This window comes from Delphinapterus leucas, chromosome 16 (genome assembly GCF_059928025.1).
Source record: "Delphinapterus leucas isolate spDelLeu-1000000601 "Yukka" chromosome 16, BTC_Dleu_Yukka2, whole genome shotgun sequence".
Taxonomy (NCBI): domain Eukaryota; kingdom Metazoa; phylum Chordata; class Mammalia; order Artiodactyla; family Monodontidae; genus Delphinapterus; species Delphinapterus leucas.
The window spans coordinates 74520415-74546680 of NC_143144.1; the positions used below are offsets into that span (position 1 = coordinate 74520415).

A 26266-nucleotide genomic window follows, 5' to 3' on the forward strand; every position below is an offset into this window, starting at 1 on the left:
AGATTCATAAAAAAAACTACTTCCTGAGCACCTAAATGTGCCGGACACTGTGCTAAGTGTATTCATGTCTCTATATTTCAACTGCTAATAAGGTATAAAGATTTCTTTTTAAGACAAACAAGAAATGCTCCCATTACTGCCTTGTTCATTCATATACATATATAAATTTTTTTTAATTTATAGGACTGCAAATTTTCAACCTCCTTGGTTTATTCCTGATTTTTTAATTTTGGGAATTTTTATTATATATAACATTGTATTAATTTTAGGTGTCAACATAATGATTTGATATATGTATATATTGGGAGATGATTACCACGGTAAGTTTAGTTAACATCCATCGCCACAACATAGATGGAATTTTTTTTCTTGTGATGAGAACTTTTAAGATCTACTACTCCTGTTTTTTTTTATCATCTCCCATTATCAAACTACAAGAGTCACTTAACTCCAAAAGACACTGAAAGTAACTGAATTAAGAAAGTGGTAAAGATGAAAAACACCAGATTAAAAAAAAATCCAAGTGAGGAAAATATTCTTGTGGCAGAGTTTGCCTTGTACAACTGGAGTTTTTCTATGATGATTGCACTGAAATGCTTGTCAGCCCATCGAGCCCTTCCTTTGGGGACAGGTTGTTTGGGAGCTGGGCTCTGGTCTTGTCGCAGTGAGGATGGAATCACATTTAGCTGGGTTTTAACAAGCGGATTTCTGGATTTTCACATGACCTTACCCAGCTCTGCCAGGGATGGGCTGTGCTTTCTTCAACAGCAAGGTCCGTGGTTTCCTCATCTGGAAGCAGTAATAATAACATTTATCAGAATATCCTTGGAGTGTTCTACATTCCCTGGAAATTAGAAAATGATCATATAACCTTGCCTAAGAAAAAAATTGGAGTCAGTGACCTCTTTATAATAGGGAAAATAAATACAGTGTTCTTTACCGGGTGCAGGGTTATCCAGTAATACCTTGTAGGCTTTACTTAGCTAAGGTTTAGTATTAACTCTGCTTTCTTATTCACAACACCTTCAGAGGGACAGAAGCAATCGAGCATCTGGCTTGTCCCAGTAGAAGGTAGCTGTGGGACACAAAGAATTTTTTTTTTAATTTTAGAATTTTATTTATTTTTTTATACAGCAGGGTTTTTCTTCTTATTTTAAAAATTTATTTATTTTATTTATTTATTTTTGGCTGTGTTGGGTCTTTGTTGCTGTGTGCGGGCTTTCTCTAGTTGCAGCGAGCGGGTGCGATTCTTTGTTGCAATGCACAGGTTTCTCACTGCAGTGGTTTCTCTTGTTGTGGAGCACGTGCTCTAGGTGCGCAGGCTTCAGTAGTTGCAGCATGTGGGCTCAGTAGTTGTGGCGCACGGGCTTAGTTGCTCCGCGGCATGTGGGATCTTCCCAGACCAGGGCTTGAACCCGTGTCCCCTGCATTGGCAGGCAGATTCTTAACCACTGTGCCACGAGGGAAGCCCTTTACAGCAGGTTCTTATTAGTTATCCACTTTATACATACTAGTGTGTATATGTCAATCCCCATCTCCCAATTCATCACACCACCACCACCCACCCCGCCACTTTCCCCCCTTGGTGTCCATACGTTTGTTCTCCACATCTGGGGACACAAAGATTTTTAAAAACATCTTACATGACATCACTGAGAAAGCTAAAGGTGTTTAAGTGATGTGTACGAGGGACTTGATGTTGTTTGGAGCAGCGTGTAGAAAGCCCAAGTAAATATTCTGCATGATTCACCAAGTTAAGTTCACAATTGTTGTGATAACATCTTAACTCAGAGAGTCATGAAAGAATCTTCTTTAAGCCAGAAATAAATACATCCCGAGGAAGGTTTAGAATCTAGATCCTTTGAAAGCTGCCTGGGAGCAGAGCATTGGCCTCACGCCACTGTACTCTGGCCTGAGGATGCAGCTTACGGAACGTGAGGCAGGAAGGGCAGTGGCCACCGTGTGGGTGCTGATGACAGCCAGGATGGAGAGCACCCTTCCCTCCTGGATCAGATGTCAGAGCTGTCTCAGCGATCACGCCTTGTAGGGTGGCTGTCATGAAACTCTGGACAGCCCTGATGGGAGACTGGATGAGTGTTGTCAACTCTTCCCTTCTGCTGGACTAGGTACCGCTTGTAGGAGAAGTCCTGTCTTCACAAATCTGCCACTGGTGAGTGTCAAGCGGGACCCTGCCAAGTTATAAATGAGCGTGTCCTCTGGGAGGCAGTGTGTGAATTCTGATACGTCTGTCCTACAATTCTTACGAAAGTAAATCCTAGCGGTTCGCTGGCATGGCAGCCTTACCTAGCAGTAGGAGGAAAAACTTGGTGAACTGCAATTTGGGGGAGGACTGGGGTAGGGAGTCTTTTGGGCTTTGGTATAAAATGACTTGCTAATCGCCTCCACCGGGTTAGTGGAGGAGGGGTTCTCTTTGCCTTCCGCACTCTTCATATCCTGCCTTGGGCATGTAGCAATTAGGACATTCCTTCTGTTAAGGGATATGACTGAACTCTGTCTTTTAATTTTGCGATTTTGATCTCCTTGAATTACTGATTAATCGGCCTTCCAAACAGGCACTCACCCACCTGCTTGGAGCCAAATAGTAAAGAACCCTGGTGTTGTCAGGCTGGGTGCCACCAGTCCTGTTTTTCCGGTTGGGACTGTGCCTGGGAAAGCAAAGCGGGACACCTGGGCCACCTCCTTGCCAAATGAACAACTTATTATCTTCTCAGTAGCTTTGTTGCATCAAGGACTTTGCTTCCTCAGTGTGATTTCAACCTTCACTGGCGTGGGTGGACCAGAAGCCTCTTATGGTCAATTGAAGGTGACCACCCTTTTGTGAGGGGCACTCATCTCCATCCTGTCAAAGTCTCAATGACAACCCAGAGACCATTATTTAAAAGTCATCTAGACCATAAACTTTCCCCATTTTAAGAAAAACAGGCTCTCCTCAGCATAGGAACTTGTTTCGTAATATTATTCACTGGTCTAATAAAAAAATGTCTTTCTGTGCAACAAATCTTAACTACAATGTTGGATGGCCAAGTGTAATTTTGCTGTTTTTGCTTATTTTCACCTAGAACAAACGTTGATATATATATGTGGAAATGGCAAGAACTGTGAGATTAAACAGAGAGAGAATTAAATGTCATTGGTTTCAGCTATTCTTTTAACAAGAAACTCAGAATCTTAGCTTGTCTCTTTTTTCCTTCAGGTGGAGTTGCTCTTAGTGTAGTCCTTATTGCATGAATAGTAACATATTCACACACGGCCTAGTGACCCTCCGATATCTAAGAAGTGACTACCAGAAGAACGAATCATCAAAGCTACTTTTTTTTTCTGTAATCAGTGGCGGAACCACTGAAAGATAAATGAGGAAACTTTGATGCAAAACATTGCTCATTAGATATTATCATAAAATCTTGTTGATATAATAGCCAGTGGTAGTCAAGTTCCCGTAGCCCCCCAGCACACACAGAGTTTCCCCATCGTGAACATCTTGCATTAGTGTGATACATTTATTATAACTAAGGAGCCAATATCGATTTATTATTAACTAAAGTCCACAGTCTTCGTAAGGGCTCACTCTTGGTGTTGGGCATTCTATGGGTTTGGACAAATGTATAAAGTCATGTATCCACCATAATACCATACAGACTCATTTCACTGCCCTAAAAAAAAAAAAATTAGGGCTAAAGACTATGGAGGCTAATCTGCTCACTGTCTCTAACTAGTTCTGTGATTCAGGAAGAGATAGGACATTTGAAAAATGGGCTCTCAGGGTTTCATACATTATGTTGCAATTTTACACATCATTGGGGTTTTCTTCTAGAATAGGGATATTCTGCAATTTCATATAATTCTCGTATCCAGAATATGTCACCCTTTCAACTCTCCCCACTTTTCCTCTCTCCCTCTGTAGAACCCTGCATCATACAAACCTGAGGAGGTAAAAATGTATATTGCTCATATGTTTGTGATAAAGGAGCCAACAAAACAAACTCCAGCAAAATAAACCTCACATGCTGGAAGTTGGATATGGTTCGTTAATAGCCTTGAAAAAGTGTGTTCAGAAACAGATCGTCTTGTATTAGAAGAAGTGAAAACAGAATGTTACCCTTCATTCACAAGTTTCTGGAACCTTTCTGTTTAGTCAGCAAGTTTTTAAAAGGGCATTTTCAAAAGGGGGAAATGCAAATTAGAGGCATTGGTTATTACAAAGAAAATAAAGGAACTGTCAGAGAAAAATCTCATGGAAAGCCAGTGGCACCGTGGACTAGACATCAGTCTAGCCTCACTATAATGCCACCTGGGCCACTATGATAATGTCACTTTAACGTGGATCTGGGTCACGGTTCCTTGTAATTGTTGAAACTTTTATACGGAGAGAGTTCTAAACTGTTTTAAATGGGAAAAAAGACAATTCTGCCTTATCTGAATTCCATCCTTTGGGTTGTAATAAGTACAAAATACCAGAGTAATTGTAATTTGGAGAATCTGTGAAGTGTAAAGGCTGGGTGGTCACTGGGTGGAGTGTAAAGGTGGGGGCTACCCTAGTGGTGTGGTTTTCTGTTCTCCCATACGGGCAGAAAAATTCAAAGTTAGCTATATTCTTCCAACCTTATGACAATGCCAATGTCTTTTATTGTGAATATTCATCATTGACTTACATGTAATTCAAAATTATCTTGGTTTTTTTTTCTTCCCCCCATTTATGATAAGAAATCTCTGCTGGCCTATCTATCCTCTTACCTTATTTCAAATACTTTTGATCTCGGGTACATATTTACAAAGGAGCTGAACGAAGTTAGGGATGTGGTTTGTAGCCATGAAATAGAGCAATACTAGTTGTTCCTTTTTACAGTTCAACCGCTACAGTTTTTATTGCCTTTGACTTATTAGGACCATGTTCCAACTAGTTGACCCAATGATACCATAACTGCATTTAGAGACTTTGGGTCCATGTTACTTTTGCTATGGCGCAATGATGAGTAAAATAGAGATTAGGAGACCCAGGTTCTAGCACAAGTTCGATTACCATCCCATTCACATGCAGTGATCAGTGCTCCACGCTACAGTTTCCTATTGCAGAACAAGGATGATAATACCTGCAATATCTACTTTACAGGTTTGCCATGATGAACAGTCTTTGCAACATTAGGCATTATTAACATAGATAAATTAGGAGATGATGTTTTTCACATCACTAACAATTTAGTCAACATAATGACAATCTCATGTCTAATAAGAGATGTTTTACTTAACAAAGCCCTGGAATACAGTCTTCCCCTTCCTATGTGATATTAATGAAAAGTACCTAGTGTTTTTGCATTCACAGAGCTTCCCCGAAGTGACATAAGCTTACTCAATGGCCGCCTGTCCCTGATTTTTTTCCCTAGGCGATAGCAAATTTGAGCAATTGTTACCCACAATGTGTTTGGGGGGTCTGTTGCCCCCGCACATTTGGCCCGTCTCCATCCTTGAACACCATGCTGAAGTGGTGGTCTTTGTGCCTTTCTCATTGTTATTCTTGTGCCACTTGAATACTTGAGCAAGGGAAGCAAGGTCCCGGCGTCAAGTCAGTTTCAGCTCTTGAGACCTGAAAGGCAGCCACTTGGAGTTCATTACACATTTCGACTCAACACTCCTGCCTTAACATTGTATTGCACAAGAATTCTAAATTCATTTTGGCTGCGTTACAAGGCCCGTTTTCTGCCTGGATGCCTAGGTCTCTCTTTCTTTCTATTGTCTCTGGTTGGTGTCCAGGAATAAAGGATACTTACCATTTAAAAAGGCAGAATTGTTTGCAATGAAAATACTTCCCGCTAACTGGCACTCTCTGAGAACTTTAAAGACTCAAGTGAGGACAGTCACTTCCTTGGGAAGCATATTTATTTTTATGCATCTTTTCTGGAAAAAAGTTCTCTCTTTGGGTATCTTGCTCATCATAATTTATGTTTTCCCATCCATGAGAACTTTACGAAAAGGAGAATTTCTGAATGCAAAAACTCCCTTTATTGACTAGGAGTTTTCATGTTCATATATATACTGGTCAAAATCTCTTTTATCTACGAAAACAGGAACGTTTTTCTCAAGCTTCTTGAGACCTGCTGGGTGTTCACACTGGAGCGTGAGTGAAACGTTGCTAAAATAGAAATGTTTAAAAATACGTCTTGGCATTTTTTTATTGATAAAGGTAATCAACTAGGAATTAATTCTTTTCTATTCCATTTATTGGGCACAGTAGGGTTTAATAAACCTCGAATGGCTTCACTTTTCTGTTTCAAGAACAGTGTATCTAGAGAGTATTCTCTGTAGCAGTGCAAGATTTGGAGACATATGTCTGTCAGCCTCAGAAAAAGAAAAGCCATTTAACGGCTTCTTTTGAGAGGCTAAACCGCAGCGGTGGTTTAGGGAGGTGGCAGGGACCAGGCTGGCCTGCATTTTTTAATGTTCCTGCGTGTGTGTGTATGCGTGTGTGCGTGCTTGCGCGCGTGTGTGTGAGCATGTTGTTTTCCACAGGGAGAAACTAATCTCTTGGCTTAGATCCACCTTAGTATTAGACTCAGTGCTTTCTCTCCCTCCTTTACTTTAAATCATTATTAAGTTTATTACTTCTTTTTTCTTTTGCTGGAGAAGATTAATGGCTTTCCCTGGGCAGAGGGAACTCTGCAGAGCCCAGTGGCTCTATAAATAGCACCTGCGGCTAATTCTCCAGTGCCCGGTATCTCCCCAACACATCTTGATCTTTAAACAATTTGTTCAGAAGAGGAAAGCTAAGGGTCACTGTGCACTTTGGTGTGACTCAAAATGCGTTTTATGGGTAGTGGGGTTTTCTCCAGGAAGTTTGGCCTAGCGGGTCCTTTAGAGAAACTGGACGTCCCAGCACGTCCCTGGGGAGGCATGCCTCACTAATCAAGCTTGTAAGGGTATCACAGCACCTGTTGGACCCGTGGGTGTGGCGCCATGATAATAGCTTTTACCATTAACTTTCCCCCTCTCCTTTTTCTTGTTTCTTTTTTCTTGGTAGGTTTCAGGCTCAGCTGAACTGTTCCAATAGCCTGGGGGAGATGTGACTTCATGGAGTTATAAAACACAAAGAGGGGAAATGCTGGGAAAATTGCAATGCTAAGGTTCAGTAACTCGTGGTTTCAGAAAATGGAATGCTTCTGGACAACAGAGATTACAGGAAGGACAGGTGGCGTCGTTTTAAAACCATCTTCATCTTTAGAGGTGGTACTAGGAACAAGAGAGCGCTGCACCTCTAGGGCACAGAGCAGGTGTTCAATAAATCTTTGTTGACTGAACGGATGAATGAAAGGCGTTATATTTCTTATTATCAGAAACCTGCTCATCGGATGAACTGAAGTCAGTGCAGTTGCAAGTGGAGTCCTGTGACTTAAAAAGGCCATGCCACCTGTTAAGGGAAAGGGAAGGGGGTATAATAAGGCTCCCTTTCCCTGCTGTTCAGTTATTTCTCCTCCTGCGTAGACCAGATCACCATTTAAAAAGTTGTGTTGAGCATCTGGTATTTTGCTAGATACATGATGAACCCACTGAGCTATATGCTTTGTAGGTTACATGCAGAGTTCTCTTATAAATATTTTCCTTTGCTACTCGATATTTACATGGGACCTTGAGAACAGTGAATTCTTTCTCATTTGCATATCTAGTGAGACTAAGGAAAGATCCAGGGATGCTTCTCAGACTTTGAACTCAGAACGCTAGGAAGCTTTAACTCTTTATATGCCCACCTACTACACTGATTCAAATTTGAAGTGTCCATTCTCTCAGAAAAGGACTCCCAGAATTTTATTTACTTTTGTCGTCTGTGCAATCAAACCATTTCTCTGCCTGTTTATTTCATCAGTATTATCATATAATTACATAATAGCGTCTTAGCTGAGAGTTACCTCAGAGATCATTTAGAATAATCATTGCCTTTTGTAGGTGAAGAAACTGAGGCCCAGGGGATGAAGTACCTTGCCCAAGGTCACTCAGCTTGTCAACAGCAGAGTTAAATGAGAACTTGGGCTTCCTGTCTGCCTGTGTAATATTGCTCCCTTTATACCATGTTGCCTTAATTCACATCAGTGTCATTTCTTGGTTTCCACTATGGCAAAGTCCATTCCTTAAACCAATGATTTTTAAACCTTTTAAAAAGGGATCCTCTAATGTACTTCATTATATGTACACAGGTAAGAAACAACTGCTACGCGGCTGGGCAGCGGTGGGCATAGAAGAACTTGAAACCCACCATATTAACAACCCCCTCATCTTCTGCCCCCACCCTGGGCAGTCTGTAAGGCAAATCCAAGAAACCCAGCACATCAGGAAATCAGTCTCAAATAGCATTACTTCTGCGCAAGGAAAACCACCTTACATCTATCTGCATAGAGGAAGAGATTTCAGTCCAATGGGTTTTCATAGGCTTGGCTTCATCCATCTTTAAAATCTCCGGTCAAGGACTCACAGAACAGTATTATCTCCAGCTAGGACAAAGCTGGGCACATCTTGGCCAAGCTTTAGTAAATTTTGCTAAATGAATAAATGAACGAAAGGTCACAACTCAGTCCTTGGCAACACTTCACGCTGCTCTTTGTCAATTACTCTCAGCCTCTCCTACGCTGCCAAAATGCATCACATACACCTTTGCAAACACTCTTTCCTTGTTGTATTTGGTTCCATTTCTACCTGTTTCTCTTTCTGGGCTGTGAGGTCTTCCAGAGTAGAACTCTGAACTCACAGTACTCAGAATACCCTGGGCATACATTAAGCTTCATTAAGATCTTATTGTTAAATTAAACATGATTGGAAGTGCCTCAAACCTTTAGTGCTAAGGTAGGGTTTCTCAGCCTTGGCATTATTCACATTTGGGGCTGGGGGAGTCTTTGCTGTGGGGGACCGTCCTGTGCATTGTGTATGTTTAACAGCATCCTTAGCCTCTACCTACTAGATGCCAGTCGTACCCTCCCCCCAAGTTGTGACAACCAAAAATGTCTCCAGACATTGCCAAATGACCCCTGGTGGACAAAATTACCCCTCACTGATAACCACAGAGCTAAAGGAATTCTTGTTTTCTCTCCTCTGAGTTTCTCTTTTGGGTGGATTCAGCCTGAAACGGGGCTATTCTAAAAGGTGAAATGTTTTGATAAGTAAAAATAGGCAAATGTATTGCTCAGATCTAGGAATTTAATAATAAATACTGTCATTTATTAATTCACTTTACCCTTTACATGTTTTATTTTGAGGACTTTTTAGTGGAGAACATAATGTTTGCTAGTTTGCGAAGATAATGTTCATTTCATCAAGGAACACAATACCATTGTTTTCTTGAGCCATTGATCTGAGTTTGGCTAAATGCCACAGTTCCAAGACAGAGAACAAAAATGGCAGCTTCATATATTCTGCCATCATCAAGAAGTTGGACTTGCAAATCAGCTGTGTTTTCCATGTTCTCTGCCCTTGGATGGTTTAGTGGAATGCCCTTATAATTTTAAACAGCCCAAGTCCCAAGAGTCCCAGCCTATGAGATTTTATGACCCCTGTCTACCCCATCCTAGGTGTCACATGATACCTTTTTTTTTTTATCATAATGTCTTCTTTTGTTTGAGAGAAACAATGCCATTGAGTGTTTGCTCTCACTAATAGAACTGGGCCTCTCCACTTCAAATGTAATGGAGAGTTTAAAGAAATGTCTAAGGAAATTTTCCCATAACTCCCTCCCAGAAACACATAAACAAGATGAGAAATACAAAACATAGTTCTCTAGAACTGGCCTCCTCAACTTCTCATCTTTCTCATCCTCCACCTTAAAGCATCTTCTTCACATTGATCTTCTAATACCTAGGTCTTAACAAATGTAGCCTGGGTGTCCGCAACTCCCATAAGCTTCTGAGAGCATTTTTAAATTAATATCCAAATACAATGACTTGATACACCCCTAATACTTCAGGCTCTTGGAAGTCAAGCATTCCTATCCCAGTATTTCCAGAGCTCCATTCATTCATTATAAATGTATTTATCGTTTCTCCATTGTATATTCTTGCCACCTTTGTCAAAGATAAGGTGACTATATGTGTGTGAGTTTATCTCTGGGCTTTCTATCCTGTTCCATTGATCTATATTTCTGTTTTTGTGCCAGTACCATACTGTCTTGATTACTGTAGCTTTGTAGTATGGTCTGAAGTCAGAGAGCCTGATTCCTCCAGCTCTGTTTTTCTTTCTTAAGATTGCTTTGGCTATTCGGGGTCTTTTGTGTTTCCATACAAATTGTACAATTTCTTGTTCTAGTTCTGTGAAAAGTGCCATTGGTAATTTAATAGGGATTGCATTGAACTTGTAGATTGCTTTGGGTAGTATAGTCATTTTCACAATGTTGATTCTTCCAATCCAGGAGCATGGTGTATTTCTCCATCTGTTTATGTTATCTTTGATTTCTTTCATCAGTGTTTTATAGTTTTCTGAGTACAGGTCTTTTGCCTCCAAGCGGTACTGATGAACCTAGTGGCAGGGCAGGAATAAAGACGCAGATGTAGAGAACGGACTTGAGGGCACGGTGGGGAAGGCGAAGCTAGGATGAAGTGAGAGAGTAGCATTGACATGTATACGCTACCAAATGTAAAATGGATGGCTAGTGGGAAGCTGCTGCACAGCGCAGGGAGATCAACTCGATGTTATGTGATGACATAGAGGGATGGGATAGGGATGGTGGGAGGGAGGCTCAAGAGGGATGGGATATGGGGATATATATATATACATATAGTTGATTCACTGTGTTGTACAGCAGAAACTAACACAACATTGTAAAGCATTTATACTCCAATAAAGATGTGAAAAAAGAAAAGAATATATTTATTGCGTATACTATGTAATGTACACTCTGCTAAATTTCCATTCCAGATTCCTGCTCCCATTGACTTCCCATCTTGCCTCCTGTTGCCATCCTCTCTCCATCTACTTTATCTCCTATGTGGTCACTGTCTCCTTAAGTTTATTCACCAAAGTACCACAAACTCAAGGTTGCTGTGTGACACAGATGTTCACAGAAGGTTGATAATATTAGAGAAGCTGACAATCTCATGCACAACAAGAAACTGCTTAAAATTAAACAGTAGTCATTGCTTTTCCTTAAAAGACCCTTTGCCAACCTTGTCACTAGGGATGTCTCACTGACCATCTTCCTCCTCAGGATCTGCTTAACAGGCTGGTATGTTGCCCAAGCTTGCTCCCACTCTTCCCAGATCAGAGAAATCGCCCCCCAAGCTTCCTTCCCATCTACTGCTGAGAAACATATCCTAGCCATGGTGGTGGTTGTTTACAACTTTGTTATCTGATATAATTTGGGTCTTTTGTATCAACCATCTCCTTTCAGACTTTTCATCATTCAAGAAAACCTATCAAGGTATTTTCTTATGCAAAAGATTCTACACCCTTAGCAAGGCAAAACCTTAGCAGAAGCTTTGCAATATGATTTTTTCCTATAATTTGCTCCAGTTTGTATTCTTAGGCAGAATTTTTGGCCAGTACATCAACTTTTGTGACAGAATGAAGGCAGTCAGAAATTTATTTTTCCCTTATTCAGAGCATAGGTCCTGGGGTAATTTTTTTTTTTTAATTCCCATAAGTTTTTTTAAAATCCCATTACATTATTACCCAAGTCTGCTCATTTCTCCATTAGGTCTGCCCCCAAACACAAACAAGCTACAAATTCTTATTAGTACCAATTATGAAAAGGGAATGGATGGAGCTGTACCTCAGGCCCACTGGGTTTTTCCTTTGGAATAACTTTAGCATACATTTTCATGAAAGAGTTGTTATAATGAATGGGGCAAAATGAGATTTGTTGATTTTTCCATTTTATTTCTGTCCAAGGACCATGGGGAAATATGGATTAGCTCACAGTTGGAAATGTAGGTTCTATCAGAAAAAAATAGCTCAAGCTATTGTATTGAACATTTGGGCTGTCTTCCATCAAATTCAAACTATAAAAAAGAAAGAACATGTTTTCCTCCAAGAAAATTCTGACCTCCCTGCCAGGGTTTATAGTGAACGATGCAGGCTGATTCCTTTTTGGTGTGTAAAGGGGAAGAATGTCAGAGGAGGGGAGCTATGTCGGAGTGTTTTAGACCTAACATTTAGATGAGTGTGCTTTTTAGTGCAAAGAGCTCAGAGGAAAGTCCACTGTGGTAGGTGCATAGGTAAGTGTGTAAGGATATTTACACTTCCGTTAATGTCTGAAATGAATATATGAATGAGACTAACAATGAAACAAACCTTTCTAGTTGGCAACAGTATATCTTGACTAACACAAATAAATAGAACACAAATGATAAGGAGAGATGCCTTTTAAAAATTTGGACACAAACAGTGGTCTAATGCTTCTTTTAATGATGTCAACTCTGCTACCGATTCTTTTCATAGATAGACAGCATTTATTGAGCACGTACTGTGTACCTGATACTCCCTAAGCCTAATCCTCAGCACTACTTTTCATAGCAGTCCTGTGAAACAGTCATCCTTATCCCCATTTTACAGATGAGGAAATTGAGGCTCAGCAAAGAGAAGTAACATGTCCTCAGTCATGAGGTGAGGGACAAAACCAGATTTCAAACCCAGCTGTCTGACTCCAAAGCTGTGCTCTTTGCTATTTCATATGGCCTCTTTTTGAAATGAATTCAATTATTTCCAATTTTGTTCTGTTTTGATTTTCATACCTTATTTTGAAAATCATACTGTATTCTTTACTATGTTAAGTTATACAGTGGTCTTTAGCCTAAGCTTCTGATCTGATCCAGTGACTATGTTATTAAATATAGTGATTCTTGCCTTATTCCATTGCAGGTAAAAGCAGAAATGAGGACTTCTACGGAAGTCGTGTGCTCCGCAGTGTTGTCAAAGTGGTTCTATCCTTAAATGTCCAGGTACGCTTAGAACACTCACTTATTTGGTCAAATAGCTCTTTGTTCTTAATATAATTTTAAAATTGGCACTTGTAAATCCCAGTATAATTCTTTGCACATGCTAAGTGTTCAGTGAAGTTTTGTTGACGTAAGTAAACATTGCATGTTTTGGGAGAATAAAATATGGCCCAAGAGTACTTAAGACCTGTGAAGTTTGAAAATAATTTTAGTTCCAAAAATAGCCAAATTTTTATAACTTTGGTAAAAAAATAAACAAACAGTGTGTTAAAATGAGTTTCGAAGTATTTCCACATGTTTTTCTTGTCTTTTTCAGATCATCTTATGTTTTTCTTGTTGTTTTCAGATAGACATACATAATTTGCTTAGAAAGTACGTGGCTCTCCCCTCCAATGTATCAGTACAGGGGTGATAATAATACTACGATTGCTGATAAAGAGTCTGCCACATGCCAGTACTTGTGCTTGGTGTTTTATGGATTTTTAGATTTGAACCCACTATGGTGGGTATTTTCTCCATTTGCTGGTGACGTTAATCACCTTCCTGGAGATCCACCATTGAAGTGAAAGAACTGCAGTTCAAGCCTGTATTGGTTTATTTCCAAAGCCTCCTCGATTCACTTTTCTATGAAAATGATAAGCTCCGTTCTCTCTGCAAATTTATTCTACGGAATTTGCTCACATCACTCTTAAGTACCACAGGGTGAGATATTAAGCCATGTGCATTTTATTCCCTACCAGTGACAGAGGGATGGTAATAAATGAAATGGCTTCAGCCTTGCTTTGTATCAAGTGGCTTCCCTTTCAAAAGGTCACCCTGTCACCCGCACAAACTCAATATAGGGATTAATTTTTTTAACTAAATGAGCACATATATAACATTTCTACTGGGATTATTGCATAATATGGGACTCAAGCTCCCTGGGCTGGACGCCTGGGGACCTCCTGGTTCTAGCTCTACAACTGGGTGACCTTTGGCAAGTCACTTAACCTCTCTGGGCTCAGGGTCCTTTACCTGCTTTCTCAGTGGCTTGCCATCTCTAGTATACAATGGCCTTCTCAATAACATTAACATCTATCAAAAATGATAGGACAAAGTAAGTTTTACCTAGTGTAGTAGGTCTTCCAGAGGATATATCCATGTCCTCGTTCCTGACTGGAACCTGTGAATATTATCCTTTATGGCAAATGAGTGAATATTCCTTGTATGGAAAAAGTATGAAGTTAAGTATCTTGAGAGGAGGAATGTGCCCTAGATTATCTGGGTGGGCCTTAAATACAATCAAATGTACCCATGTAAGAGAGAGGCAGAGGGAGTTTTGAGACAGAAGAAGAGACCATTGATCATGGAGGCAGAGATTGGAGTGATGAGGCCACAAGCCAAGGAATGCCTAGAGCCACCAGAAGCTAGAAGAGCCAAGGAGCAGATTTTCCTCTAGAACTCTCAGAGGGACCATGGCCCAGCCAACACCTTGATTTCCGACTTCTGGCCTCCAGCACTGTAAGAGAATATATTCCTCTGATTTTAAGCCACCCAGTTTCTAACAATTTGTTCCAATAGCCACAGGAAACTAATATACCTGGTTATGCCACAAAATACATCTTCTGCTGCATTTTCCTGTAATATTCGTAGGGAAACTTTTACGGAGGAGCAAGCACAAGACTTGAGGGTTAATTAAGCATTCTCAACAAAACATCCATCCTGTTGAAGCAGTCAGAGACTATGATGTGAAATGTATTTAAACCCCACTCTTAGGAGAGCTCTGGGGCCCTCACCTGGATTGTCTATGCTGAGACTAGGCTTATGTCTTGGGGGAAACGAGCCCTTGGCTGGAGAGTATAGAGCAAGGAAGAGGGAAAACAGTGTCCCCGGCACCCCTTGTAAGAACTGAAAAGGTCTGTCCTGATGGCCAGATCTGAGTCAGAAATGAAAGCCAATTGCGAAGTGAAAGCTGTATAAGTGGGGGACACGAGGTGGAAAGATTCAGGCTCAGCATGAATTCCTGAGGCATTGGCCCATGATCATGAGGATTGAGGGCTTCAGGTAAAAAGTGGAGGCTGTTCATGGCTAAGAAGGGTGTGATTCTTATAGAAAGTATCTTAAAAGTCTTATAATCCAACTCCTTAAATGTTCACTTGAATCTCCTCAACTCACAGCCGTATCATCACCCAACCTCTAAAAACCTCTCACATTGTTCATTCATTCACTCATCCATTCAATATTTGAGTGCCTTCCACACGTCAGACCACAATCATGGATAAGACCAGGAGTTGACAGTCTTTTGTAATGAGATGTAGTAAGAGGAGGTGAACGTTACAGTGGAGAAGGACACAATGCACTGGGGCATCGAGGCTGGAATAATGGCCTCTGCCCAGAGGACTCAGGGCTGGCATCTTGAGAGGTGAGGTTTGAGCTGAGTCTTAGATGTGAGTAATGCGTGCCCCTGAGGCAGCTCATTTCCTCTTTGAAAAGTCCTTCCTTACATTGAACCAAAATATGTGTTTCATTAATTTTTACCTAAACTCTGAGTGGTCATTATAACCCAAGCCAATGACTCTTGAGGACTTTGATCTCAATGGATGGAAGGACACCAGGAATGTTTGAAGTTTGTTTTCAGTAAGTCTCTGCACTGTGGAGGGCCCTTTGAAAGGGAAGCACACAATATTCTCATTTCTTGGACTATAAATTCTTGAATAAGAATTTTTAGGGACTGCCAGAGGAAACTATTGATAGTTAATATTACAGCAAGAATGAATTCTTCGGCAAACGGCCCACCTTCCCGCTCCACGTTTCTGGGTAGACCTTTCCCTTATGCAGTAGGAAGGTGGGGAAATCATGCAAACAGTGAGGTGTGAGAAGAGTGAAAATCCAACTGCTGGAGCCAGAAGCCTGGCAAACAGCAAGGACCCCCTCTCCCATGTCATCTGTCATCACTTCCTATTGATTCTAGCCTTCTCTGGGCTCCATCCATTCCTCTCTTCCCCTCTGCCCCCAACATCTCTCCCCTGAATGACAGACCACCTTCTGCCTGGTCCCCAAACCTCCATTCACGCCTTTCTCCAGCCATTCTCCATTCAATAGCCAGCCATGCTCAAAAATGCAAATCGGATCGTGTCATCCCAGCCTGAAGCCCGTCAGTGCCTTCCCATTACATGGGGAATCAATTCTAAACCCTTTCATGTGGCTTATAAGGCCTGTAGGTGCCAGACCCATGGACCCAATCATTCGTTTTCAGGCCACTCTCATCTTTGCTCTCTGCAAGGCCACCCACTTGACTTTCCTTGAAAACACTAAGCTCTACCTTATGCCCAGGTCTTTGCATAGACTTTTCCCCTAGCTTGGAACACCCTCATCCTTTATCTCCCTACATCTGCCACTGCTCCTACCTCTGAACAGCTCTCTCTCCATCTCTCCATCTCTCCATATCTCTCTCTCTCTCTCTCTCTCTCTCTCTCACACACACACACACACACACACACACACACACACTCGCCTCTCTGGCCTGCCTAACTCTTGCTTCTCCTCCATATTTTGGTTTCAATGGCATGTCCCACAGAAAATCAGTTCTCCCTAACTTCCTTGGCCTCTGCCCAACATAAGCTTCCCCAGCGCCCTTTCATTTCGCCTCCCAAACATTCTTCACTCTGTATTTTATTTCCTTGGTTAATGCTTGTATTCCCCGCTAAACTGGGAACTCTACAAGAGCAGAGGCTCTCTCTCCCTTGTTTAATTTTGTGTCTCTAGTATTGAGAACAGTATCTGACACACAGTAGGCCCTCAAGAGATATCTGTTGAATAAATAAGTGATTCAATTGATTGACATGAACCTATGAATTATTTGGGGAAAAAATCAACTTAGGGAAACAGGAGATGATGATAGGATTTTAGAAGAGAAATAGAAAAGTGGAAGTGTTTTTTCCTCTTTGAAGAAATCGGCTCTGGGGAAACAAACAGGCTGTTAGAAATGGACAGACCTGCTCAGGACACTGCAGTGAAATGCTTGGGAAACCAGGAAGGGCCACCCCACTAAGAGCAGCTGTTATTATTGTTATTTGTGCAAAGTAGATTTCTTGTTTCCCCTCCTTTTATATGGAGGCAAAGAGTAGTCTCTAAGGTGGAAAATTGAATGGCAAAGCTGAGGACGAGGAGGCAGACTTTCATGCAAATTTAGATTCAAAATCATCGAAGGTTCCTTATTCCCTAGATTCCTCAACTCCGCCTTCAACGTCCTCCAGATTCTGGAACCCCTCTTCTTCTCTGGCTTTTCTTTCCCTTTGTATTGCTTTCCATCAAACACCCTTAGCTTCAGTAACTCAGAATTTAACAGATGAAAATCCACCAGGCACCTCTTGTGGTTAAGCCCCGTGTTAACAGCTTTAGGAAATGCAAAGGAGAACCACTCAACGAGAGACCATGGGTCCTGGAACCCTGATGGTTTGTATTCAGGCCCATGCTTTGCGTTTTTCTAATTATATGATCAGAGCATTTTACCTAAGCTGTTTGGACCTCTTTTATGTGTACTTCCTGATAGAATTCTTGTGAAGATTAGATGAGATAATACGTGTAAAGTGCTCATTTGGGTCCCTGTGTCATAGTAAGAGCTCAGTAGGTATCACTGTCACCATCATCTTTATGTACTATTCCTCCCCTCAGTTGGAGATTCAAATCATAGACACATAAAAAATAGCAAACAGCATAAAGAGTATGTACTAAGTACCGAATGTCATGTTATTTCCTCTCCGCATAAGGAGTATGTGTACTAAGTACCGAATGTCATGTTATTTCCTCTCCCCATGTTTTCTCTTTCCTTCCCTCCCATTCTTTTCTCTCATCCTTCCTTCAAAGCCAAGGACACTTAGCTTGATCAGTTTGTTTCTTTTCCAAGAAGATTTCCCAGACCTTTGCATCCATAGTGCTTCTACTCTCTCCCCTCTGAACTCACAGCCTGAGTCATCTGTTTGAGTATTAATCAAATCTGGCCTTTTATATTTCTCATAGGCTTTGCTTCCCAATATTCACTCCTTGATAGTAAAACTGAGTCTTGGTTTGGTTGTGTCCTCCACAGGTCAAGAGCAAGTATTTCTCGAGCACCTGTTATGTGTGAAAGATAATCGTTTGGACTATGGGCACACCCAGTGCCAGAGCAGAGCTTAACTGGATAGATGCTCAGTGAGTATTTAGTAATGGATTGATCTAGCATTGTTTTATAAGAGGGTACAAAGCTCACACCCACTTTTGCAAGGAATTGAATTATTTAAACACCAAGACTATATGTAGCTTACAGCATGTAGTCAATTAGTTTACTTAAATTAATTTTGGGCAGCAATAATTGGAACCTCAAGTCTTTTGTCTTTAAACAGCTAATCCAAAACAACAAAATAAAATGATAGTGTTTCTTAAACAATATGATTCACAGATTCAAAATATAGAATTTAACGAAATTTGAGTTGTTAATCTTTTAATAGAAATTAATCTCAAGTTCATTCAGAAAAAAAGGGCCATGCATACCTCAGGATTCTGACTATGAACATTCAACACTCAGGCCATTCTTGTGGTATATGGGAACGGAGTAAGGGGTGCCCTTAGGTACTTCTGAATGAGATTTGGGATTCAGCCCTCTAACTCAGTCATAATTTTATTTTTCAGCTATTTTAACAGTTCAGACATAAATAAAATCAAATCTCTTTCTTAGGGATGCTGAGTAGGTCTACAATTCATAAATGAGACAATAAAACGTGAAGCAACCCAAGTGTCCTTCATGGATGAATAGATAAGCAAAATATGGGGTGTATGTGTGTGTGTGTGTATATATATATATATATAAAAAATATTAACTATATGTATAATTATATATGTGTATATTTAATATATCTATATATGTATGTATAATTATATATGTGTGAGTATATATATACATATGCACACAATTAAATATTATTCAACCTTAGAAAGGAAGGAAATTCTGATACATTGCTCCACATGGATGAAACTTGAGAACATTATGCTAAGAGAAATAAGCCAGTCCCAAAAAGATACTCTCAGTAACTCTTTAAGCTGCATCCCACATATTTTAATATGGAGAATTTTGCTATTATTTATATCTAAATATTTCATAATCTCCATTGTGATTTCTTCTGTAATCTATATCTGATTTACAATTGGGATTGGTTTTTCATTTCCAATTTTTGTGGTACGCGGACCTCTCACCGCCGTGGCCTCTCCCGTTGCGGAGCACAGGCTGCGGATACACAGGCTCAGCAGCCATGGCTCACGGGCCCAGCCGTTCCGCGGCATGTGGGATCTTCCCGGACCAGGGCACAAACCCGCATCCCCTGCATTGGCAGGCGGACTCTCAACCACTGCGCCACCAGGGAAGCCCTCATTTCCAATTTTTGAAACCATCTTTTTGTACTTGACTTATGACTTAATTGCTTTGAGATCAGATAACTGAGTTGTATGCTATCAATTTTCTGGATAGGAGTTTTAGTATAGCTGTGTCTAATATACCATTTATATTGTAAATTGGTTTTTTTCTCATTCAACAAGTATTTGTTATTTTTATGGTACACTGGCACAATGCTGGTGGTGAGATCCAGACTCTACATGTGTTTGAAAATTCTATTTTGGTCAGTTTTCAAACTAGCGTTCCCTCTCTCTTTTTTAATAGTGTTATGCTCCTGTATTATGGCTTTTTTTTTTTTACTTCCTTAACATTTTAAATATTCTAAAGACTATTTCAAACTATCCTCTTATATCCAGTATGTGGAGTACATGTTTTCCATTATTATGTGTCCTGACTCTCCTCCATGGTGGTTGGTTTCCTCATGTGGTTTGTAATTTTCCATTGTGAGCTCATCTTTAGCAGTGGTTGTTTTCCTTGAAGTCTCATTACCTAGTTTGTAAAAGCATTCCTACATAGTGGTTTCGCTCTCATTTCTGTAGATTCCTACAGGTTTTGCTGGTCCAGGATCACTTTTTAAATTAATTTTCAGTAAGTATGCCTTTCCCGGGGACTTCCCTGGTGGTCCAGTGGCTAAGAGTCCACGCTTCAATGCAGGGGGCCCAGGTTCAATCCCTAATCAGGGAACTAGATCCCACATGCCACAACCCAGAGTCCGCATGATGCAACTAAAAGATCCCACATGCCGCAAGGAAGATCCTGTGTGCTGCAACAAAGATCCCATGTGCAGCAGCTAAGACCTGGTGCACACAAATAAATAAATATTTTTAAAAAAAGAATGCCTTTCCCACATTGGTGCACGAAGTCTGACACCACAGTGGTGTGTGAGACAGACTTGTTCTAATTACTGAGGGTGACATTATTTCCCACTGTGGTCCCACATTCTGATGTGCTTACTGACTATCTCATGGGCTTGTGGGAAACTTTCTTATCCCTCTTTCAAGGGAGGGATAAGAAAGTTTCCCACATAGCATTATATGGGAAACTCCTGCCTTATGCACATAGCATCATTCAAACTCTGGGTATGCTGACGGTCTGTACTTTACACTTGCCTTCCAGGGACAACCCTGAAGCTCCCTCCCCAGCCATGCCCACTTCCCATTCCCATGAGCTCCTCAGCTGCTGCTTTTACTCACTGCTGTGTTTGCAAGAACTTGTTCTGGTGCTTTCCTTTATTAGTGTCTGGCTCAATTATGCATTTATTATTTTTATTTTATCAGCTTTTAAATAATATGCTTGGAGTAGGTGAGGTTTTCTCTATGTCAGCTGACATACCTTAAACCATTTTTTATTATAAAATTGATATAGATTAAAGAAAGAAAAGACAATTCTCATTATTGCCAACTTTTCAAGAATATGAGTATTCACGTATCCCGTTTGATAGGAATATAAACTGTAGTTCAATTTGATAATTCATATCAGAAGCCTTAGAAAAATGTGCATACCCTTCAAACAGGCAATTCTATCCTGGAAATTTATCTTAAATAAATAATAAAAGATGTGGGCTAAAATGTGGCTAACATCACTGCAATACTGGAGGGTGATAAATTGCACTAATGGGAAGTATTTTTAAGTGAGCCACGTGTAGGGTTTTGGAAAATCGAAGTACTTAAGATACGCTATCTTTCCAACCAAAATACACTTGTCTGTCGTACTTTGCCTGCTGTTAAACATCCTCATTTGGGGTAATTTTAATATATTGTTTTGTTAACACAAGGAGAGCCTTGGTATTTCCATGTTATAAGTTAGGCCCTCTCGATGTATAATTATCAAGAAGTTAAAAACATATTTTTCATAAAAATATATAGTACTACTATATAGTGAGCATGTGTCAAGTGTTTATATAAATAATTAAGGAGGGAACTACAAGATGGCAAAGCTGGTTCAAAGAGGATATGAAAAAAAATGCTGAAATAAGATTATTAAGTCAGATGCAAAACTGTTTAATGTCCTCTAGGTCAACACAACCATGACCTTTAGGTTTTTCCTTCTCCAATGGACAGAAATCATTTGTATCTCTACCACACAAAAATCACTTGCAACTTATAAAAGACTATAAGTTAACATAATTTCCTTATTCTGGGCCCTAATCAATAAAAAAGAGTAAGTCAAACAAAATTACATTTCCCTCAAGAATCAGAGATTGTTAGACAATTCTCCAATAGGACATTGAAAAGGCATGAAATAATTTTTTTAACTTCTTTATGGTTTTAGGAGTTTTTCCTTAACAGCCTCAATTATTTCAGTTGATGGTAAAACCATGCTCTGGTTCCTTCCATGTGAAAGCTGGGAATCATCTTTGATCTCTCCTTTTCCAGCATCTAATAGGTCTCTATGTTATCCTTCCATCCATCTCCCTCAAGATCTGAAATATCTTCCCATGTCCTCTTCTGCTATCTTAATTCAGACCATTTTTTAAAATTTTACTTAGACAGTGCAATATGCTCTTAACTGGTCTCTGTCTCCAGTGTATTTCTCTTCTAACTCATCTGCTGCACTGTTGGCCAGGGTTAGCCTCCTAAGTACAGATACGGTCATGTAATTTTTATGCCTAAAACCCTTCAATACCCATCCTCCCCTATTACCTAAAATAAACTTGAAACTCCTTAGTATGTTATTCATGTCTTTCCTTATTCTGACCCAAAGTGTCTTTCAAACTTTATCTTTCACTACAACTCTCCCAAATGTACTTCCAAGCACCAACCACAACCGTCTTCTTGTGATTCTTTGTACACGCTGTACAAAACGCTATAAGTTGTCCTGTCCCCATCACTTTAGTCCTCTGTGCTCATTACAGTCTTTCATTTTGGAATGTGCATCCCCTACTGACCACCCTTCAAACCCTGGCTCAGATGACTTCTCCTCCTTTACTCCCCCTTCCACACTTGAATTAATCTCTTCTTGAGTCATACTCCCATTTTTCCTTGTGGCCTTATCAAAGCACTTACTACATGTGGCCATTATTAGATGAATTACGTACATCTTTGTCTCCCTTAGTAAATTATAAGCTCCTTGATGACTTAACTGCGTCTTATTCATACTCCGCTGCGGTACCAAGAATAAGGCCTGGTACCCTGTGGGGTGCTTGTACATGTTGATTATATGTTATTGCCTTCTGTAGAAGGGCTTGAATCTAAAGAGGTAAAGCAAACACTCAAGAGGCACAAAGGAAGGAAAGATAACTTTGTGAAAATCTGAACTAGTTTTCTATTCTCCTGTTGTTGAGGAAGAGAACAGTTTTATGGACCTAACGAATGATCTCTCTTGAGAACTCAGCCCTGCAGCTCGGGGAATGATGTGGTGTGACAGGACAGAGTTGTCAATTTGAATTTTTTTAATGATTTATGCATTCAGTGTATTGGGACTTTTCAAATTGCTCAAACTCAAAAGATGGTCTAACTAAATGATGCTGAGTAAAAAAAAAAATCTAAATATTTTACAGAAGGTATTTTAACTAGTCAGATGAAAAACAGATGTCTTAAATTAAAACACATAAATTATTTGAGCTTAAAAATTTCATATATCTTGGTGATGAAAATCTATCACTCAAGACTTAACAAGATAGATTTTGAAAGCTTACATATTTGTACGTTTAGTTAATTGATGACATTCAATAAAGTGTCTCTTTAAAAAGCTGCTTAGGGCTTCCCTGGTGGCACATTGGTTGAGAGTCCGCCTGCCGATGCAGGGGACACGGGTTCGTGCCCTGGTCCGGGAGGATCCCACATGCCGCGGAGCAGCTGGGCCCGTGAGCCATGGCCCCTGAGCCTGCGGGTCTGGAGCCTGTGCTCCGCAACGGGAGAGGCCACAACAGTGAGAGACCCGCACACCACAAAAATAAATAAATAAAAAGCTGCTTAAAATTATAGACAATATTACATTATCTCCTCTTCAGTGTTACTCTTTTTTTTTTTTTTTTTTCCTTTCCTCAAGAGGGAATACTTGATGGGAAAGCTTAGCATTAGGCTGAAGTTGCATATGTAGCCAGGCATGTCTGTCCAGGTGGAGCTAGAGCTAGCCTTCCATTTGGTGATGCAATCCACAGAAATCGGTATAAGAGACACATACTGTCCCAGACTATGGTGGGCATAGAAAACCACACTCAGTGCTCCTGTACAAGAAATACCAGGAGAACATGACTTTTTTCTGCCTTAATAAAAAGTCCTTTCTATCTCATTGAAAGACTCTTATTTTTATAGTTCTCAAAAATGAGTTCATCTGTCTTCTGTTTTCTATAGACAGTAGGTCTATCTTCTGTATATAACAGAGCTGTCTTCTGCTACCCACCCCCCCAGAAAAACCCAAAGAAAACCCTTATGAAATTCACTTAAAGCTTTACCAATATAATGTTTTTAATTAATCTAGGAAAACAGCAATAGTTATTATGCAGAAATTACGTGGAATTTATTGTCGACTTACTTTGTAGGATTGATAGCATAGGGATACATTTTTCCTTTAACCCTTTTAGTAACTACTTTAGAGCAGTATTCTTTTACTTAGGCAGCGTCTCAGCTGTCGCTGTCCTCATACAGAACTTTCAATCTCGATAGATGAGAGCGATTTGTCAGCTTTGGATTTCCAAGAGCTTAGAAATAGTGCAGCGATGTTGAAGATAAATACGAGCACAGCCCTCTGCTCCGCTTGCCTCCGGGGAAGCCTGAAGCCATGAGGGCACCTTGTTTACTTTCACCGCACCCGCCACCCTTCACAATCCCACTGAACCCGGCGTGACCTCCTTTGACCAAACCTCTTCATTCACGAGGCGGCCAGAAAGCATCTTGTGGCCAGATGTGCGCCCCACGCCCAGCGTTCCTGGCCTCAAATTCATAAATCCCCTGCTCCACGCACTGACTGCTTTCTTGCCACTAACAAATGCCTCTTTGGACCATGGCTCCCTGACCCAGTTCCAAGGCAGGGAGGCGATTGGCCATTCTCTGAAATGACATAAGATGAATGAGGTGTCATCGTCCCCAAATCCAAGAAGGTGGCAGTCAGGCCTCATGCCCTGCTCCTCCGTCTCCTTTCCTAGCAAGCACCAGGATGATGAAGTTACCCTATACCACCACTGGCTCCAAAAATGTATTGCAATATTTGATCCCCAGCAACATGGGATGTATTTTTGTGTCTCATCCACAAGGGCCAAAACACCGTCATGGATATCCAGTCCCTTTATTTGTCAGCCGGGTCTAGATTTTTCCATCTGGCTGTTCTTATCTATTGATGCATTAAAAATGCTTAGGGCTTCCCTGGTGGCGCAGTGGTTGAGAGTCAGCCTGCCGATACAGGGGACACGGGTTCGTGCCCCCGTCCGGGAAGGCCCACACGCCGCGGAGCGGCTGGACCCATGAGCCATGGCCGCTGAGCCTGCGCGTCCAGAGCCTGTGCTCCGCAACGGGAGAGGCCACAACAGTGAGAGGCCCGCGTACCGCAAAAAAAAAAAATGCTTAGAGATGAAAAATACTGGAATATAGCACATTAGCTCCAGGGAAGCCAGTTTTAGCTACTAATATTTCATATCCATCTTACTAGAGAGAAACCACTGATATACTTCAGGGCACAGTTTCTGCTCCCTCATTCTTTTCCCTTCACTTCTGGGGCCACAAACAAGTTGACATTTGTATAGCACTTAACGAAGGATTGCCACCTTGATTTTCTCACTTAACCCTCTCTACAGCCCTGTGAGATAGGTATTAGTGGTATATTTTACAGATGAGAAAAACAAGGCTCAGAGACGTGAAAGTGACTTGTACAATATCACAGAACCCATGCATGGTAGGGCTGCTTCTCCAGACCCAGACCCTCCACCGCCTAAGCCTGTGAATTTTCCACTGTATCATTACCAAGTCTTTGGAGGGCATCTGGTTCAGTCCTTTTCTTGTTTTGATGAGTGAACTGAGCCCCCAGGTAGAGCTTGGGGGGGGGTCCTTCTTGCTCTCCGACCACGCCTTCTTCTCCTCCCCTCTGCTCCTGGCACTGCCCTGCTGTCCCCTTCCCTGTTCTGTGTACCCGCACAGCATGCATGGCTGCCTGTGCTCTTGGCACGGGTCTTAGCAAAAACTGCTATGCGAAAACCAAGATCCTACGTACCCCAAATGTTGTGGAGGTGCAACCATCAAGGGAACCACCCCCCGTCTCTCACATTTAGCTCCATGGCACCTATAGACTTCTCTCTTTCTGACCCTCGGATTCTTTCGCAGGATAAATTAGCAAGTTCTAAGGAATAAGTTACTACGATGTAATGGATGTGGACCCTGGTCAGTGGACAAACAAGACACTGCTCAGGACAGTAATCTTTTTTTTTTTTTTTTTCACTTTTTCTGATGAATCTTGATCTCTTCTTGCCTTCTATACAGTTCTGAAGAAAAAAAAAACGAGGCAGAACTGTTGAGGTTATTATTATCTCTGAAGCACATTTGATCATTGTTCAACCCTCGGATCGCTTTGGCAACAAAAGGACACCTAAGAGTCTTGAGGCCAGAAGATCGCTCTTCCCATTTCCAGTATTTCTTCCTCGTAATTCAAGGGAAACGTGGTGCCCAACATTGATAAGGAACAATGGTAGACCCTCTAATTTCTACAGTTCCTTACAGTTATAAAATCCTTGCAGGCCAATTTTTTTTACAGTTGCATTTATAAATAATAAAACTGAGTTTCAGAAACCTTAGGGAATTTGCCTAAGATAAAACAGCCTGCAAGTGACAGAGCCATTGACCCTACGGGCTCCCAGTTCCCACTGTTGTGTGTGACAGCAGTGCCACAAGGACAAGCCCTACACATCACCAGGAGAAATCTCACAGACCTTGATCAAAATCACAAGTGTTTATTGATCATGTCGGTCCCCTGAGAGGCGTGGGAGGATGTCTGAAGAATTATTAGGCATAGTCTC

The 26266-nt window shown here is 40.9% G+C and overlaps 1 long non-coding RNA gene across 1 annotated transcript; it reads left to right on the plus strand.

The window, feature by feature from the left end:
* Nucleotides 1–1614: 1614 nt before the first annotated feature.
* On the plus strand, nt 1615–13905 carry LOC149747328 (uncharacterized). The gene is made up of 3 exons (XR_016388178.1): nt 1615–2170; nt 12844–12923; nt 13237–13905. It is a non-coding gene; the product is annotated as an uncharacterized LOC149747328 (long non-coding RNA).
* The last annotated feature ends 12361 nt before the right edge of the window (nt 13906–26266 follow it).